This window comes from Bos taurus, chromosome 16 (genome assembly GCF_002263795.3).
Source record: "Bos taurus isolate L1 Dominette 01449 registration number 42190680 breed Hereford chromosome 16, ARS-UCD2.0, whole genome shotgun sequence".
Taxonomy (NCBI): Eukaryota; Metazoa; Chordata; class Mammalia; order Artiodactyla; family Bovidae; genus Bos; species Bos taurus.
This window is the reverse complement of record NC_037343.1, coordinates 80,037,884-80,057,086: the sequence shown is the minus strand read 5'-3', so window position 1 is coordinate 80,057,086 and position 19,203 is coordinate 80,037,884.

Below are 19,203 nucleotides of genomic sequence, written 5' to 3'. Positions count from 1 at the left end.
GCCAAGGCAGCCTCCTGGGAAATGGGGAGAGGCCTCCGGTCTCGCCAGCGCCTGCCTTGGGGCAGAACATGCCCAGATCCCGACTGGTAAAGGAGCTGGGAGATGGAGTTCTCAGCCTGTGCAGCCGAGCAGAGGGCAGGCGTGGAGAGGGTCTGAGAGCAGCAGGCGACCGGCATGGTGAGCACGTGTGTGTGTGTGTGTGTGTGTGTGTGAACACAAGTGTGGCCAGAGACAGGCGCCGACACTTTAGCTCACACTTTCTCAAGAAGCCCCTCGGGGTGGTGCCCTGAGTACATAGCAGCCCCTTGCATGCTGCCAGGGTCCTGCCACCATGGGCAGGTGGACCACTTGGCACGAGCAGAACAGAGGCCGGGGTCCGGGGTCCCTGGGACTGGGGGTCCGGGGTCCCTGGGGCGGGGGTCCGGGGTCCCTGGGACTGGGGGTCCGGGATCCCTGGGGCGGGGGTCCGGGGTCCCTGGGACTGGGGGTCCGGGGTCCCTGGGGCGGGGGATCCGGGGCCTGAGGGTACAGCAACAGTGCACACATATCCACAGACACGCGAAAGTAAACACCTGCACACACTCTTCCTGACATACGGGCACTGCACACTCTGAATCACGCACAGAGTGTGGCTGACGCTCCTAAGGTCGGCTTTGACCCTTTTCCTTAATGAGATCTAAAACCCGCAGGTGTGGTGCAGGGGTAAGCAGGCTGATAATGTCTGTGGAAGTGGTTGATAAATTCAGGGTGTGCCTCACACAAGTGCAGAGATGGTGCCGGGGGTGTAAGCGAATCTCTGTGGTCTAACCTCCCTGGGTGGGAGTAGGGGCGGCCTGGGGTCTCTGAGGGTCACAGGGTGTAGAGGTGCCCCGACCCCTGAGGTGGAAGGACCACACCGCCCGCCCTCTGCGGCCCCAGGTCAGAGGAGGGCAGCCAGCACCGCCAGCGAACTCCAGAATAGTCTTCACCCAAAAGGAAGACTGCGGTCAGCGGCCACCCCTGTCCTCCTCCTCCTCCAGCCCCCGGCCGGCCTCAATCATCAGTGAGGGCCCCGCGCCAGGAGAGGGAGCCAGGCCACATCGAGGACTTAGGGCGCAGCCCCTGCCGGTAGACAGGCCCCTGCACGAGCGACCCCTCCTCATGACTCTGGGGCAGATGGCGGGGTCTGGGGTGCCATTTCCTCTGAACCCAGACGGGCAGGTCGCAGGGGACAGAGATGCTCCTGGGCCCAATTCCGCTGACACCAGGGAGCCTCTGGCGGCATCTGGTGGGGGAGGCTCCTGACACCCTGTGGGGGAGAACCCAAGCCCCTCAACTCCCGCAGCCATCACCGAGAAGGACGTGCTTTCCGAGTCGCTTCCATGTAGGAGGGGTGTGACTACACTGGCCACTAAATCAAGATTAATGAAGTTCCCCCCAGGACTAATTACCGCGCTCCCAGACTGAAGCACTTCCAACATCCAAACGGCCACGTTTGGCTTGAACGACGCGAGGGGAACGTGCCGGGTGCCTTTACCCCTCTCCGCTCCCGCCTGGAGCAGTGCTGGGAAGCAAGCGAAGGGGGCACACTGGTGCCCCAAGTCTCAGATCTGTACTGACATTCATCCCAGCTGTCCAGTGCCTGCATCTCCGGTCAGCACAGGCCCTCGACAGCTCACACGGCAAGTGCAACGTGGGGGTGTGGAGGCTGGCTCAGTCACACTCTTCCCCACCCTCGCCTGGGCCCACGGCCACTACCCATGGCTGCCACATGGGCAGTGCTGGCCCAAGCGAGTCCAGTCAGGGCCAGTGACCAGTCCACAGCCGCCGACTGGTCTGGAGGAGCAGTCAGAGTGGCCCAGCCCGGGGCCTCACCCTCAATTCCCCATCCCCAATCCGTCCGTCTGAGCCCTCAACCAGGGCCAGGGCAGGCATCGGGCCGAGGCAGCCACACGTGCACGGACGAGACAGGGAGACTCCCTCTCAGAAAAGGGAAACCAGGCAGCTCAGATCAGCCCCCTAGAAGACAGTGGGGAAAGCTCCATGCCACCCAACGGTCACGTTAAAGCGTCTGAAACCGAGCAAGGAGATGCCGGGCTGCAGTCTGGCGGCGGCAGCCCAGGGTAGGCTCATTTGTCCTGAGGACGTCCACACCACAGGAGGAAGAGCTGAGCACCCCCCTGGGGTGGGGCCCACGCGGGAGAGACTGATAAAAACCACCTGTTGTTCTAAGCCCTGGTCCCATCATGGACATGCATCTCAGCATGGGCTGGATGGGCTTCTGGTCACCTTTCACCTCTGGTGATGGAAACCCAAGCCTTGAATTTCAATGAAGTCTCCTGCTCAAGGAATGCCCCCAGCACCTGCGGGAGCAAATGCCAATCATCTCTGGAGGGAGAGAGCCCAGGGCATGTCACGCTTGACGCTCAGCGTGAAACTAAAGCTCAGAGATGCCGTGAGTGTGCGCGGTCAGGAAGAGCAGGGGGCCAGAGACCCACAGGGGCGCAGGGCTATGCAAACGTGGAGCCTGTCGCTGATGAATGCAGCAAACCCGGCGGACAGGCCCCACTCTGGGTTTGAGGCAGCCGAGGAGGAAAGGGAAGAACCGGGAGACAGAGCAGGGAGGGGGCCCAGCCAAACACTCACAGACGCAGAAGAAAGGGCAGAAGACGGAAGAAGACGAGGCCTGAGATGGAGTCACAGCGAGGAAAAACAGAGAGACGGAAAAGGAGATTCAGGGCTGAGAAAAGACATCAACCCACAGGTTCAAGAACCCAGCAAACTCCAAGCAGAAAAAGTGTGAGTCTAGACGTAGCAGAGAGAAACTGCAGAAAACAAGAAGGATGGAGACCAGGCAGTCAGGCGCAGAGCTGGAGAGCAGCGGCCTCCAGACGTCTAGGTGAGGCTGGCCCGGGCCCCTGGGTAGGGTGGGCGGAGTTAAGAGCAAAAAGAAAACCTGGAGCCAGAAACAAGGCACCACACGCGGGTCCTCCGGGCAGGCGGAAGGCCTGGGTCCCTGAGCATTTTCACAAACCTCTGCAAACGGCAAGGGCCGCTCAGTCCGGGTTAGAAATCGCTGGCGACAGGACCCCCCTGGTGGTCCAGGACCCCCCTGGTGGTCCAGGGGCGGGCTCGGCGCTCCCTCGGCGGCACTGGGGCTGGATGCCTGCTCGCGGAACTAGAGCCCACTGTCACAGCTGTGAGTTCACGCCGCACCTAAAGATCCCACGGGCCAAAGACGCAAATCAAACGGTCCTCGTGTGGCAACGAGACCCGGCGGAGCCAAACAAGTAAACACATACGAAACAAGAGGAAAAACCCGGCCAAGAAGACAGGCTGTGGTCAGCGTCAGGGCTCAAACACGGAAGTTAAAAAGAGCGGGTGGCAGGGACCCCCCTGGTGGTTCAGCAGTCCAGACTCGGAGCTCCTCCTTGTGACCCCCACCTCCCGTCCTAACCTCCAACAGACAGGGTCTCGGGAAACAGACACCTCTCTTCTTGAGGGTGAAGGCTTGCTGCCTAGGTCTCCAACAGCCCGAGAGAAGCGGGTGGCGGTCTGGGGCAGGGGCTCCCCACACCCAGGTCCCCCAGGGAGCCAAGGGCAAGCTGTCCCGAAACCCACTTCGAACCCTCTGCTGGGGGGCAAACAGAGCCCCCCATCACCTCGAGGACCACTGCCCCTCTCTGCAAGCCGGAGCTCTCTGCCCCCACACCCCGCCACTCTCCTCACCCCACAGCGGGAGCTGGGGCCTGGGGCCAGCTCCTCACCTGCACACGGCCGCTCACACCCCTGCCTCTCTGCTCCTCACAGCCCCCTGGGCCCCGAGTCTTCACCCATGACTCCCTGGTCCCTCCGTCCATCCAGAGAAGCCTAACGTCTACCCCAGCGTGCCCTCCGTGAGCTGGCGGAGCGCGGGGCGGCCCGAGCATCTCCAGCCGGCCCCCACAGCATGGCAGCTAGAGAGTGAGGGAGTGAGGCTTGCAAGGCCCTGCAGCCGCCCCCATGGGGGCGCTGAGCCCTCCTGCCTCCCGCCCGAGAGAGGAGCCCAGAGCCTGGGCCCCTGGGGACCTTCAGCCGGGCTGGGGGCTGAGGGACCGCTGGGCAGAGAAGGGACCACGGGGACTGCCCCACTGGACGCTGGGGCGAGCAGAGGGTGTGACACCCTGGCCCGGCTGCTCAGACAGGAAGGGCTGTTTTTAAAGAACATATCCTTTTCCATGCGATTAAGCATTTCCTTTTGGGGTCCTTTCTTCCCCCTCCCCCGCCCCGTGCCCGCCCCTATGGCAAGTCCTCTGCAGCGAACCCAGAACTGAAGCTGAAATTGGAAGAAGGCTGAGGGCACGTTCATGGAGGGGCAATGGCCCTCCTCTGCGGCAGAGACTGACAGACAGAGGCACCGTCGTGGGAAGAGCTCCTGACCGCGGCCCCCAGACCCAGCGCTGGACTCAGGCTGGACACCAGGGTGCGAGCCCACCCCCTCCGCCACCTGCAATGTGAACTCGGGCACGCTGCTGTGAGCCTCAGTCTCCCCATCTGTAATGTGGGCTCCTGCACTGCCTGCACCTTCCTCCCCTGGCCCTGGTACCAGCGGGGATGGCCCTGTTAATATGACACTCACAGAGGCACACTCACAGAGGTCACACTCACAGAGGACACACTAAGAGAGGACATTCCTCACAGAGGACACACTCACAGAGGCCACTCTCACAGAGGCCACACTCACAGAGGACACACTCAAAAAGGACACTCTTACAGAGAACACACGAACAGAGGTACACTCACAGAGGACACACTCAGAGGACACTAACAGAGGACACATTCACAAAGGACACACTCACAGAGGACACACTAAGAGAGGACACTCAGAGGACACACTCACAAAGGACATTCCTCACAGAGGACACTCTCACAAGGACACACTTACAGAGGACACACTCACAGAGGACATTCCTCACAGAGGACACTCTCACAAGGACACATTCACAGAGGACACACTCAGAGAGGACACACTAAGACAGGACATTCCTCACAGAGGACACTTTCACAAGGACACACTTACAGAGGACACACTTACAGAGGACACACTCACAGAGGACACACTCACAAAAGACACTCTCACAGAGAACACACGAACAGAGGATACACTCACAGAAGACACTCACAGAGGACACACTCACAGAGGACACTCACAGAGGACACACTCAAAGAGGACACACTCATAGAGGACATTCCTCACAGAGGACACACTCACAAGGACACATTCACAGAGGACACACTCACAGAGGACACACTCATAGAGGACATTCCTCACAGAGGACACACTCACAAGGACACATTCACAGAGGACACACTCACAGAGGACAAACTCACAAAAGACACTCTCACAGAGGAAACACTCACAGAAGACACTCCTCACAGAGGACACACTCATAGAGGACACTCTCACAGAGGTCACTCTCACAGAGGACACTCACAGAGAACACTCTCACAGAGGACACACTCACAGAGGACACTCTCACAGAGGACACACTCACAGAGGACACTCACAGAGGACACTCTCACAGAGGACACTCTCACAGAGGACACACTCACAGAGGACACTCACAGAGGACACTCTCACAGAGGACACTCTCACAGAGGACACTCACAGAGGACACTCTCACAGAGGACACTCTCACAGAGGACACACTCACAGAGGACACTCACAGAGGACATTCCTCACAGAGGACACTCACAGAGGACACTCTCATAGAGGACACTCTCACAGAGGACACAGGCATGAGCAGGGGACACTCCTGGGGCACCTTCTACTTCCTCCTGGAGAGAGCTACCAAGCTCCTGGCACTGCACCCACATCCCGATCCCATTTTCCACTCTGCTAAGCAAGCATCATGCGTGTCCCCCCACCCCTGACGTTACAGGAGAACTTGTGGGGAAGAAGTGCGGACCGACCGGGCAGCCGTGGCAGGGGGCCTGGGGCTGGAACAGCTTCCCGACCCCAGAAGGAGCTGGCAAGACGTGGAAACAGTCGGAGGAACCGCCCCACCTCCCAGGGTCTTGCAGAGCTTGTGAGTGCGGGCCAGTGGTCTGTGCCTGAAAAAGCAGGGCCTCAGGCAGCCCCTCGCCCACCTCTGGAGGTGATGGAGCCCCGGGCAGGGTGGCAGAGGAAAGATCACACGGGACTGGGTACGTGCAGGCTCTGGCTGTGGCCGGCAAGTCTGTGGATGGATACACGCTCCGGGGAGCGGCTCCAAGGGAGCGGGCACCACCCAAGCCGGGGGTGGTGGGGGCAGCTACCCCTCCAACCCCACCTAGGAGCCAGCCCCCCAAGTGAGTCCCGTCCCTGTGTCCCCCCTGAGCTCTGCTGCACCCCCCCCTGTAGAGATGGGGGGGGGCAGGCGATGCAGGGAAAGACTAGCTCAGACCCTCACCACACATGCAGGGACAAGCCGGAGACACTCTCCCACACACACACGCACTCCCATCCTCCCATCCCCCACAGGGGCCAGCCAGCCTTCTCAGCACACGGCTGCTGTGGCTGTAATTCTATCCTGGGGTCCCGGTGACATCATTTACCACCCACCAGACACGTGACCTCAGGCACATCACCTCATCCTCCAAGATTTCTTCCTCGTCAGTGAGGTGAGTCCGCCCTCCGGGACTGTTCTAAGAACCGGGGGGCCGGTGCGTGTCCCCTGTCCACCATCACTGTCCCGCTGCCTCTCGGACACCTCGGGGCTGCCTGCTGCCTCCCCTGGAAGTTCACCAGCATTCCAAATGTCGGGCAGTAGAGACACCCAGCAAAGCAAGCAAGCCCAGTCCCCAGAATTGAGGACTGAGGGCTCTGCCCCTCCCCCAGAAAGTTCACCCTGAGAAAGATGCCCCTTCGCTCTGGGAAGCACCCACCACCCCAGGGTTCTGAGAGTCAAGGGAAGCCGGGAGACCCACACCCACCAGGAGAGCAGTGGAGCATCTGATTACGCAAGTCTGCTTGGTCCCCGTAGAGTATCTCATGTAGGAGCAACGATCCATTAGTCACCATCAATTATTCATCCCCGTCAGGGCCAGAGCCAGACACACAGCATGCGAGTAACTGGAGCCAGGACCAAACCCACCCCACCTCCAGTCCCCCTAACAGCAGCCAGTTGTCTCACCCACCCGGGGTCCCACGGATGCCCACCTCTGCAAAGTGACACCGTATCCAGATGGCTGTCACCCTGCTGAACAGATGGCCAGCAAGGCACCGGCCACGCTGAGGCTAACACTTGGGAGCCTCCCAACAAGGATTTCCAAGAATCGAGAAGCACACAGACCTGCTCTCTCTCAAGGTCGACAGGCATGTCTGGTGGCAGACGTGTCTGGGCAGAAGGTCCCAAGCTCCGTGTCCCCAGAAAGACGCCACTGCCAGTGCAGCCCCGGCCGCTTCCTGAAGGCGCCTTCCCCAAGGCGAGGAAACAGAACCCCGGACTCTCCCAGACAAAGAGGACAGGCCCTCAGAACCAAGCCTGCCGGGCGGCAGGCCCCTCTAACAGCACGCCACTGAGTGCCCACAGACAGGCCCCTACCCCAGCACGCGTCTGGTCAACAGTCACCCAGCGTCTGCCAGGGACCAGTGTCAAACAGGATGCTGATTCACACCCAACAAGCCCAGGTCCTGGCCGACCTCTCTTCCTGAGAGTGGGTCGCAGTCAGGCTTCATGGATCAGCTGTTGTTCACGGGGCCCAGGAGGGGATGAGAAGGGGGACAGGTTTAGGACAGAGCCTGGAGCTCCTGCAGTGAGGCAGGGGCCCCAGCTTGCTCCCCCAGCCTGGCCCCGTTCCCCAGAACCACCTCCCTGTTTGGCACTGGCTTTCCAGACTGAACCTGGGCAACAAGCTCTCCTGGTGCCAGAGGGAAGCCCCAGGTCTCCTTTCCTGTCGCAAGAACTCTGTGTCCACACACGGACACCGGTCTTGTCTGCCAAGACATGCCCGCCCCCTGTTGGATCTGTTGCTGCCCATTGAGGGGGAAGGCAGCGACCACCTGGGGGTATGAACGGCATGGGGAAGCTCTGCCTGGCGTACAGCCTGGGGGAGGGGCCAGGGCATGGGGAAGCTCTGCCCGATGTACAGCCTGTGGGATGGCCAGGGCACGTGGAAGCTCTGCCCAGCGTACAGCCTGGGGAGGGGCCAGGGCACGAGGAAACTCTGCCCGACGTACAGCCTGCAGGAGGAGCCAAGGAGGGGAGGCCCGGGTGGCAGGGGCCCCAGGCAGGCCCCTGGCATCTCTGAGTGCAATGTGAGGGGAGAGGCACCCAAGGGGAGACAGCAGGTGACCTGAGTGCGGCCTGGGTTTTTGCTTTTGCTAGGTAAATCCTGGAGGGTCCTATGGCCCCATGAGGAGGGTGGCAGCTGAGCTGTCTCTCATAACTCGAGGGATAAACGTTAGACCTTTGGCCCAGCCATGTGCCCTGGACAGGAAGCCGGGAGGGTGTGGATGATCAGTTTCGGAGGGCATACAGTGGTCCAGGAGGCACTGAGGGTGGAAGGGTGGAGGGGAAGGGACAGAGGCAGGAGAGGTTTCCTCCACCCAAGGGTGTCCTGAGCTCCGGAAGCAGAGGAAGGACCCTGTCCAGGGGGATCAAAAGGCCGGAAAGCAGTGCTGCCCTGCTCCAGGGCCCTCTGAATCCTGAGCAAGGCCAGTCCCTGCCTACCTTCCCTGGCACGGGGTCCCATCGCATCCTGCCCACCCACGCCTCCTCCTAGCTACAGCTGCCTCCACCCTGCAACTCCATCACCTGCTCCCACCCACCGATCTCGAATCCCTATGCAGCCCCCTCCCTACTCCAGCCTCACTTCAGGGCAGGGGCCCCAAGAAAGCCCCACAGGACAGCACCCACCACAAAAGCTGGCGCCTCCCACCACCCCAGGCTGGACGCTGCACGAGAGGAGTGGGTGATGAGGTATTGGAACAAAGACAATCAACAAGTCACTGACGCTGGGAGACCACAGCCAGGCTGCAGGACCTGAGGTTGTGTATTTCCAACACCTGCAAGCCAACAGCCCGCCAACCCGGGCCAGGCCTGCCTCACTGCTGCTAAAGGCCTCGTGGTGAAGGCAATGCAGACCCCAGGGCTCACTGTGCGGTGCTTGGAGTCCATCGCCCCATTCTGTTGTAAACAGTGGACCCAGGGGGAGAAGGAGGCGTGGCCACATCTCAAAGGGCGGGAACAATGCCCATAGCACCAGGTTTCCCCTCACCCCCCCCCCGCCCGCGTCTGTCTCCCCAAAAGGTTAGGACACTGCCACCAGGACCCTCCTTCCAGGGAGCAGCGCCGAGCTCTGTCCATGGTGCTGAACCACCGCACAACGCGGCCTGTGATCTCAGCACCCCGAGGCCTTGGCATTTCGGGAGGTGCCTTGGGGTGTTCCATCCTTCTATCATTATCCTCCAATTAAAAATAAATAATGTTTTTAAAAAGGGAGGGAGGTTCAAGAGGGAGGGGACATACATATACCTATGGGTGATTCACGTTGATACACGGCAAAAACCAATATTGGTAAAGCAATTATCCTCCAATTAAAAATAAATAAATTTAAAATAACAACAAATAAACAGGAAGATGTTCTGGAGCTCGGAGACGGGGAAGTGCACCCTCCCAACCTGCTCATCACCTAAACTGGGCATGGCCCCCTGATCTGAGAGGCTGAGAGCCTTTAGGAGCAGCTAAAAGCGAGAAAACAGGACTGACCCGGTGAGCCTCAGGGGGAAGGAATTCAGAAGGGAAATGTGGAGGCTATGTGGATAACAGGACATTTCAAGGATGTGGGGGGATTCGGAAGGGTCCCGTCAAGAGGCTAGAGGGCAGGTGTCAGGATCTTTCAAGGTCATATGTCCAAAGCCCAGAACTGAGGGTCCAAAGACTGTGACCCTCCTTTGGGTCCTTGAAGTCTACTGGGGAAGGGGTCAGAGCATTACAGCACTGAGCACCTGTCCTCTGTTAGTGGCAAAGTAACTTCAGATTAGATTTACATGTTTCTAGCATAAACCCTGAGATTCACTGGGAACATTTGGAAAGATACCAAGGTTGTGTTGAAAAGAGGGGGCTGAGTCTATCCTGAGCCCCAGACTGGAGTCCCTGCTGAAAGACCGAGAAGCCATATTCCTCAGGGACCTGGCTCTCGACTCCCTTCAACCCTAGGGTGGAGTGATGGTGGCTTTTGCAGGGCAAACATTCTGCAGTTGTGAATGGACCGCATCCAAAACAGAGCTACTTCAGCAGGAGACGCCAGCCTCCTGGGTTTAAACGAGCAGAGCGGGCGGAGGGGGCACTTGCATGACCTCCTGCAGCCTTGACTCTCACACACGCCCTTACCCTGTGACCACGTGACCACACCTGGCGCTGATCGCCCTGCTAAGCCCCTCCACCCCACGTCGTCTTCCCCCTCACTGAGCGCGGTGACCCACCTGACCTCGGCTCCCCCCACGCCTGCAGAGGCCCTGGGACCACGGCAGGCCTGCTGGTCAGCCTACCCTTTCCAGACCTACCCCGGCCCTGCCTCTCCTCTTGGAAGGCGGTCTCACCACCTGCTCCATCTTCTGTCACAATGTCCAGCCACACTCCCCTTCAGAAACGCCCTCCACAACCACTTGAAATACTTCACACGTCAGGTTAATCCTATGGCCTCTCTGACCTTGTGAATCATTTTTAAAGACACGTAGAGTCTCCCTCATGGAAGTGGGGTGGGGGTTCACCGGACCGCCCCCCCACCCACATACACACGGAGAACCTGTGGCCACGGGTAATGACAAAAAAAAAAGCCCAAGGACACAAAGGTCCCTGGAGAGGGCATTTGATTGCCCCTGTTTCCAGGGACAGCACTGTCCCAGGTTCCCCGAAGAGTCTGTCTCCCGCCCTCGTTTCTGGGTCTGAAGCATGAAATACCCTGGCCTCCCTTCACCCCCAGGCCCAGCCTCCCCAGCGATCACACCACCAGCAACTAATACACTTCTCAGAAGCCATATTTCCATTACAGCAGGACAAGAGAGCAAAGGTGTAATTGGGCTCGATGTGATGGAGTGTGACAACTCACAGTTAGCCACATGTGTCATCAAGGGACGTGAACTGGGGACAGTTTATGCCCAAAAACTCATTTCCAAGAGACACCCAGACGGCGCTGACATCAGTGGCAAGGCGAGGAGGGAGCCACAGACTTGTCTGAGGGGGAGACCTTGGAAGGTCACCCGCCACGCCGCCTTCACACAAACACTCTCCCCGAAAGGCTCTTTCTCCGCTTTTCTGGAGTGTCTGTCTGACGCCCTCACTTCCCCCGTCTGGACAGCTGCCTGATGTCTCAGTGCAGCAGGCAGGAAAGTGCTGCCTGATGTCCACCCCGAGTCCCGCGGGCTGCCCCGTCCATCTCCACCTCCGATGCCGGCCACCTGGGAGACCCCGGGCACTCGGCCTGGCCTCCATCCCCTGCTCTCCGCAGCGAGGGTCACAGAATCGTCCTGGTCCCAAATCCCTGTCCCAGCCTCAGGGGACGAAAGGCAGTCTGGCCTCTGCAAACTACGGACACTTTCCTGGGGCTCTGAGGATGGCCAGCGGGATTTCCTCACCCAACCTCCTCATTTTACAGAGGAAGGAGCAGTGACAAGGAGGGACAGTGAGCACCGGAAGCCACCTGGGAACCGTGGGCAGACGCGACCCAGTCCCTCTAGCACCAGAGCCCGCCCCCAACGCAGACCCCCCACTGCCCTGCAGGCCGCACACTACTGCACAGGCGGAGCGCACCACGCAGGTGCCCGCGGGACCCCCGTCCGGGGAGAAGGCCCCTCCACGGCCTGTGAGTCGGGGTGGGGCCCCACGACCCCCACGTGCTGGGCGCCCCCATGGTAAGCCCTCGGGACACTGGGCAGCCTTTACTCCACACCAGTTACCATAATTGTGATGAAGTGACCCTCTTTTGCTTACTGCCCAGTTCCCTGAGACCGTAAGGGCCCTGAGGGCAGGGCCGGCCTGCGCGGTCCTGGCAGGGTGCCTGCCCGTGGACGCTCCTGTGGGAATGAGTGAGTGAGTGCAGGCCTGGGGGCTGGCCAGGGGCACACGGGTGCGGGGCTGCAGGCCGGGGCCCTGCCTCTCCTCTGACACTGAGTTCAGAGAACAGGCAGCGTCAGGACGCTCCCTCCCCAGAGGCCTGGGACACAGAAGGGATTCTCGAGGCTGAGCGCTGCTTTGAAAGGCCCCTGCTCCATGCGAGCCCAGCCTGCCGCTGAAAGGACTGAATGAGTCCACAAGCTTTCATACGCGCCTTTCCCCTCGTCCTTCCTTCCCCAAGCATGTGTCACCAGGGCAGGGCCCAGGTCCTGACCCGGACACACCAGCTCACTGCCTCCCGCCAGCCCCGGCCTCTCAGCCCCACAGCCCCAGATCAACTCCAGGAGGAGCTGCAGTCTGAAGGTACAGCCTCAGGGTCAAGTTCATCCTCGATTTCCAAGGAAGGAGAGCGAGAGGGACCAGGGCCCGCGGGCAAGCGGCCCACACCGCGGCAGGAGTGACACGTGGCGTTGTGGGTCTTCCCCACTCTGACCACACACCTGGAGGTGCCCCTAACCCAGACAAGAGGGAGCTGCCCTCTGAAAGGGGAGCCAGTCCACGTGGGCTGAGAGGGGCACCACGGATCTTTTTAAGGCCAGAACTCGGGGCCACAGAACTTCAGCCCTGGGGGTCCCAAGTGGCCCTAGAGAGGCTCTGATCACTACTGAGTTCTCTGCCCACGAGTCCAGCCCGGGTCCACCTCCAGTCACCTCGGGGGCATGGGGAGGATGAGCTGAACAGGGGGCAGAGCTGGGAGAGCAAAGAATTTCCGCTGCAGCTGGAAAACCCCGTGGAGCACGTCCAGGTCTGAACACCCACCCCCAGAAAGGGACACACTGCTCTGCTGACCCCTCTCATAGGAGGGGTTGTCTTTTCCTGTCTCGGTCTCCTCCTACTCCTGGACTCTGGAAGGCAGCCCAGGATGGCTGACCAGGAAGCAGCCACGTGCCAGGGTGGTCCCTCACCACGCGTGACCACAAGTAGGATGTGGGGCCTCCGGTTCAGCGCTCACTCTCACCTGGAGGCCGCCCTTCCAGTGGCTCCAGGCCTCCTGGCTCCACGCTCCACTCACCCTCCTGGGGTGATCTGACCACAGCCTCTCAGAGCTATAGCCGTGAAAGCCACAGAACAGAAGGCAAGACTTCCCGTTCACCCCACCTTGGAGCCCAGGGCGCTGAGTCGCAGCTGCAGCTGTGCAGACACAGGGCCCATCATGGGCCCGCCCGCACCTGGCTCATGGTGCAGGAAGAGGAAGCGGGCCCTTAGCCTTCATCCCCGCCGGGGCTGGGACACCGACTCTGCATCTCGGCCCCTGCGCCCCCCAGGTCGGTGCACGCTGAGAACTGCTGTCCCAGGAGCTCATGACTGGTGCCCCAGGCCATACCCCGCCTGTCAGTCTCCACTTTGCAATGAGAGCCTGGTCCCCACGTGGGCCGTCCACTACAGCCACACACGAGATCTCACCCGCAGGACACACAACCGTGGGGCACAGACTGGGGACCCCTTCTTGCCCCTCTCTACGCTCACTGTCCACACCCCAGGGGAAGCCGGGGAGTCTCTCCGGCTTGGCAGGAGTGAGGACTGGCTGCTCTCACCGCCTGTGCTCCCCGGGCAGGGCCTCCCTGGAAGCTCAGACCTGGGGCGGCTGCCCTGCCCCTGCCCCAAGCAGCCCAGTGCCCAGCATCAGCGAGCGAATCCAGCTGGCCACTGTGCCTCCCCTCTGCCCTCTGCCTCCTGTCTCCTGCAAGGCCAGGCCTGACTCAGATCCAGGGCGGCCTCATTAAAACGGTGCATTTCCTCCCCGGGGAGAATCAAACTGGGAGAGCCAGCCTGTGCCTGCACTTTCCTGGACTCCCAGTGGGAGGCTGGGTGTCAGCCCCAGACCCTCACCCCTCAGGCAGGACCCGCCCCTCCAGGTGGTAAGAGGGAACCCGCGGGCCCGCCCCCGGCCTGAGACGGGCCGGGTCAGGGGGCACGGCTGACGCGGAGGGGAGGGGAGCCAGGAGATGTAGGAGACGGAGGAGGACCCAGGAGGAGGACCCAGGAGACGGACAGCGTGCTGGCTCTCCTGCTCACCCAGGGGGTCACAAAGCTCACAGAGGGCTTCCTCTCTGCAGCAGCAGGAAAGCGGCTCCCTCGGTCAGCTTCCAAAGGGAGGAGGCGCCCGACCCGCGGCCATCACTTCAGAGCAGAGGCGTCGGGAGGGGCCGCCTGCTCACGCCTCCCCTCCCCACGGCCACCAGCTATGACTCTGCCCTCCCTCGGAAACCGACCGCCAGGCAGCCTGCTCCACGCGCACCCGCTCCAAGGTGAGCAGGACGCCTAGGGCAGCTGCGGGCCGCTGGGCCTCACGCACGGCCTGCGGGGGGCGGGAGGGCCGAGTGCCTCCCTGCACCCCCCACCCTGCCCCGCCCCATTCCTCTCTGTGTTCCCGTCTCCCTAGGGCCAGGCTCACAGTGCAGCCACTACACTCCATACAAATGCATGGAATGGGGGAATTACACGCTAATTGCAGTATTCCCTAATTGCTGACGCCCCGGGGCCACTGCATGAGCCCAGTTCTGGAAGCCCTGCTAGGGCTCTCCATGGCCTTAGGGTGCCCCGTTCCATGCAGAGGCGCCCTCCCCACAGACGCCTGAGGGGAGCTGCCCCCAACCCGGCCACAGTCCTACCCTGGTCCCAGAGGGCCGGATGAGGGTCTCAGGCTTCCTGGCTTCTTGCGGAGGGAATGGAGGGCTGCCCACCCTGAGGAAACCTGGTTCTGGTGGGCAGCTGTCCTGGGCAGGGAACATCTCGGGGCCCAGCACCGCCCCGCCACCCTGTGGGCGCCCCCAGGCTGCTGGAGAGGGCGCGGTGAGGCCCAGCCTCCCAGCACCGTTGGGCCTCCGTCCACACTGAGAGCGGAAGGAAGAGGGGCGGTGGGACCGGTGGGGGGTCCAGCCGCCCCCGCCTGGCCAGCCTGGGAGCAGAGCTGTGAGTCCCACAAGCATCCCGGCTTCTCAGACCTGGACGGAGGGGCAGTCAGACACCAACCAGACCCCAGCTCCCTCTCGGTCCCCAGAGCCCCCAGTATGCACGAGCACCAGGCGGCATGCACACGCGTGTGTAAACACACACACAGGTGTGCGCAGACCTATGTCCCAGCCGTGAGAGGAAGCCTGTAATTACCGAATCATGACCTTGTGAAGGCTTCTGGTGCCAAGGCCGTCAGGTAAGGCTGCTGAGGCCGGGCCCCTAGCACCCCTCTGATGCACCCACCGCGGCTCCCCCCGCCACCCCTTCAAGCTCAGGTGCTCCTGAGGCCGCCAAAGCTCCACAGCCAGTCCCACGAAACCCCGTAGCAGGGGAGGAGGCCGACTCAACCCCAGCAATTCCATCAGGCGTCTGATGCCTGATTGCCTTCTTCTCCTCCCTGAGGACCCGCACAGGTGGAACAGCGGGAAGGTGGGGAGGAGTGGCTGATGGAGGAACATTCTGAGCGATCAGCTGCCGCAGCCGGAAGGGTCCAGAGCTGCCCCCTGCCCCAAGCAGGTGCTCTGAGATCCTGAGCAAGTCATGGAACTTGTCCGGGAGTCTATCCTCTCACTGTGAAACGGGGCAGCAGAGGCTGTGAAGGCTGCCCTGAGGGCCGCAGGGACAGAGCTGCAGGCTGTTCACCGTGGGGGCAGACTCAGGGAGGGGGAACCTGAAGCAGCGGGTGGGCACCCGGCTCTGTGTCCCCCGCAGAGAACGCTGAGCTCCAAGGCCCGGCCAGCAGCCAGAGACAACCTGTCCTGACTTTACAAGCGCAGCCAGACCCCCAGTCTGGGGCTGCCTGGTGACACCAAACCCCTGAGGTTCAGTGGCCACTATAGTGGCCCCAGCAACTGATGCCCCACTTCCCTAAGCGGCCAGGGCTGGCCCCTGCCTGGTGTCTGGTCAGATGGTCTCCGGGCCAGACAGGTGGGCAACAATGAGGTGCTCCAAGGAGGGAGCCTCGGGACCCCTCTGTGGCCCTTGCATTTGGGGGTCCTTCTTGGTGGGTGACTTTGGACACCTGGCTGAAGCTCAGACGTCTTCAGAGGAGGGGCTGGCGGCCAGGGGCTCCCCCCGCAGTCCAGACTCACAGTCACTGGCCAAGGATCCAAATTTACCCATCACTCTGGCCACCCCCTGAACCATTAGTGCAGGGGTGAAAATCAAGGATTCTGGGACAAACCCTTCCCAGAAATTAAGTTCTGGTGAGACACGGCCGGGAAGGCTGAAAGCCGGAGGGGTGAGACAGTGGAATGGCCTCTGAGGAAGTGACAGCTGCCGGTCCTTCTATTGAGTTTTGAAAAAAAAAAAAAAAATGCTGGGGGTGAGGGTCGGGGAAGGGCTCCCCTCAGTTGGGGAACCCAGAAAAAGTCTGGTCTGTTTGCAGAAGCAACTTGATAATGACAAGGCGCTGAGCTGGCATTCACCACGCTCCGCACTGTTCCAAACACACTACAGGAATGAGCTCGTTTAATCCTCCCCAGAGCCGGTGTCACCCACGTGAGCTTCATCTCCATTCAGCAGACAGGGAGACTGAGAGCAGGGTTTGACTGAGTTGCCCACGGTCAGCATGAGTGCCTCAGACCAACATCTGTGATGGGACTCTCCCCAAAGGAGCCCACAGGCTTCCTGCTCGGGGTATGCGGGCCCGGACCCCAGTTCCCCCGACCGGTGGAGGAGCAGTGTGAGCGGGGTGCCTGTGCGATGATGCTTCATGTAGGGAATTCAGAATTCTGTCTGTCCGGTGGGACGTGTGAACAGTCACCACTTGCTGAGAGCTTACTTACCGTGTGGCCAAGTGTCATTAGCTCTCTTTCACAGATGAGACCCACCAGAGGGGGTCGGGTCACCCCATTATATGCTCTCTAAGCAACCTGTGTGCTCACCTAACACCTGTCATGGTGTGGTTAATCATCTATGTAGTTATCTGTCTGCGTTCCTCGTTGGACTGTAAGGGCCATGAAGGCAGCAACCAGGTTTGTTTCGTTGCCGGCACCAAGCACACAGCAGACTCTCAAAAACCAAAGGCAGAATGACGCAGAAACTGCTGTGCAGGAGGCTGAGGAGCTTGCCTTGGCCCCCGGAACACAAAGTTTAAACTGGCCGGGGGCTGTGTGCTGTGTTCACTCCAGTATCCACAGTGAGCGGAACAGAGCCAGGCGCAGGGCAGGCCTCGCCAATAAGCACTGGCTGAATTAATAGTCAAGCTCTGTAATTCGTGGCCTGGAGGTTTGAACCCAGGCCTGTAGGGCTCCCAGCCTCTGCACTTGCCAGGTGGCACTAATGGTAAAGAATGTGCCTGACAATGCAGGAGTTTGATCCCTGGGTCGGGAAGACCCCCTGGAGGAGGATGTGGCTGCCCTCTCCAGTATTCTTGTCTGGAGAATCTCATGCACAGAGGAGCCTGGCGGGCTGCAAGTCCATAGGGTCACAAAGAGTCCGAATACAACTGCAGTGACTTGGCGTGCACGCATGCCTGCTTCCTATGTCAACACCCCCCTGTACCGACTAAATACCCACGACTGTCCCTGTGGCTGCTGTTTCGGTTCGGAAAGCGTATACACATCAACCTGACCCCTGAGTTGTCTGGCTTATGAAAAGCAAGCCCAGCTGCAGCTGGACCCAATGTCGGGACCATCCAACAACCCAGTCCAACAACCCAGCTGCAGCGTCAGGTGAAACAGCTCCTCCTCTCCCACAGCCTTTGACCACCCACGAGGACATCGTGCCCGGGGAGGGGGTGCTCTGCCTGGGAGGGGTCGAAGAGCCATTCTCCCAGCCCCAGAGCCCCAGCCTCCTTCCCACCATCCTAACCATCCCCCCCAACTCCCTCCGCCTGCTCTCTGAGGGGTCCCAGCTGAGAGATGTCAGAACCCGGGGAGAGACTGAAGGGACACGAGAGGCCAGACTGGCCTGGGGCGGGGAGTACTGGCTTGGAGAGGGCAGGGAAGGGGCTTCTGCAGGTCTGTGCCGCACCAGGGACAGCCCTGTGGCATCTGCCTGAAGCCGCCCAAGGGCGGAAGGCCACAGTGTAAGGTCAGAGTCCGGCCCCAGCTCCAGAAAGGGTCTCCCTGCCCCTGCAGGTGTGCAATGAGGTACGCGCTGTGCCCGGGGATAAAGCCAGCAGCAGTCAGGAGATGAAGCCAGCCGCAAGCTCTTCTGTGGGGAAACACCAGCACCTTTCCTGGTCCTGATCTGTGTGCGGGCAGCAGGCCCTGAAGCTGAAACACTGAACGTTGTATTTGCATAATCCGCCCCCGCAACCTAAAAGCTGTTGCCTGAAAAAAAGCCCTGGACGAAACTTTCAGCAGAGTAGTTGGGCTCCTCCTCCCAGGGACAGGGGCCAGGTCCACGTGAGGCTAGACATGGAACATTTATCTCTTTCTCCTGCTTCAGTTTTCCAGAAGCTCCCAGCTCCTTGGAGAAGGGGAGCTTGCGAACCTTAAGCCCAAGAGGTGCCCAGAAAAAGCTAAGCCCCCTGGGGCATCTGCCTGAGAGCCAACCTGGCAGAGGCTGGTCCCCGGAGGAGAGGAGCCCAGGGAGAGGACCCCTGGGGCAGCTCTGGTCACGCCCCAGGGTCGTGGAGAGCAGGGGCCCAGGCCAAGCTCCCTGGGTGGCTGCAGTGTGCCTGGCCAGGACCCCTGGTGCTGACTCACCTGGGAGCCCAGACCCATGCTGCAGCTTGCAGGGCCTGCCAGGTCGCAGCTCACCAGGACACCAGGCACGTCCCACTGCATCAGAGCTGCCCTGCCTCTCCCACTGGCCCCCGGGCTGGGCCTTAGGGGCCCTGGGCACGGCTCTTCCCTCTGGCTTCTCTAGGGGTAACAGAGATGCAGCCTGGAGGTCGGAGGTGGCCCTAAGCAGGGGGAGATGACTTGGGAGGGTTAAGGGTGCCCTGCTCTTAATGGTCACATCCTCTGATGAAGTGCCCAGGTTCCCAGGGGCCGGTTCCATGGGCTGAGGACACGCTCTTACACATGGAGCCTCCCTTCAGGGTGGCAGTGGGGCCGGGAGGGCGCCCTCCAGCTCCCCGTCAGACCCTAGCCCACCTTCCTCTCTCTGGGTGTCCCCAGATCCTAAGGTCCTCCTGTCCCCCAGCCCACCCCACTCCAAGCAGGGAGCCCTCTCTTCT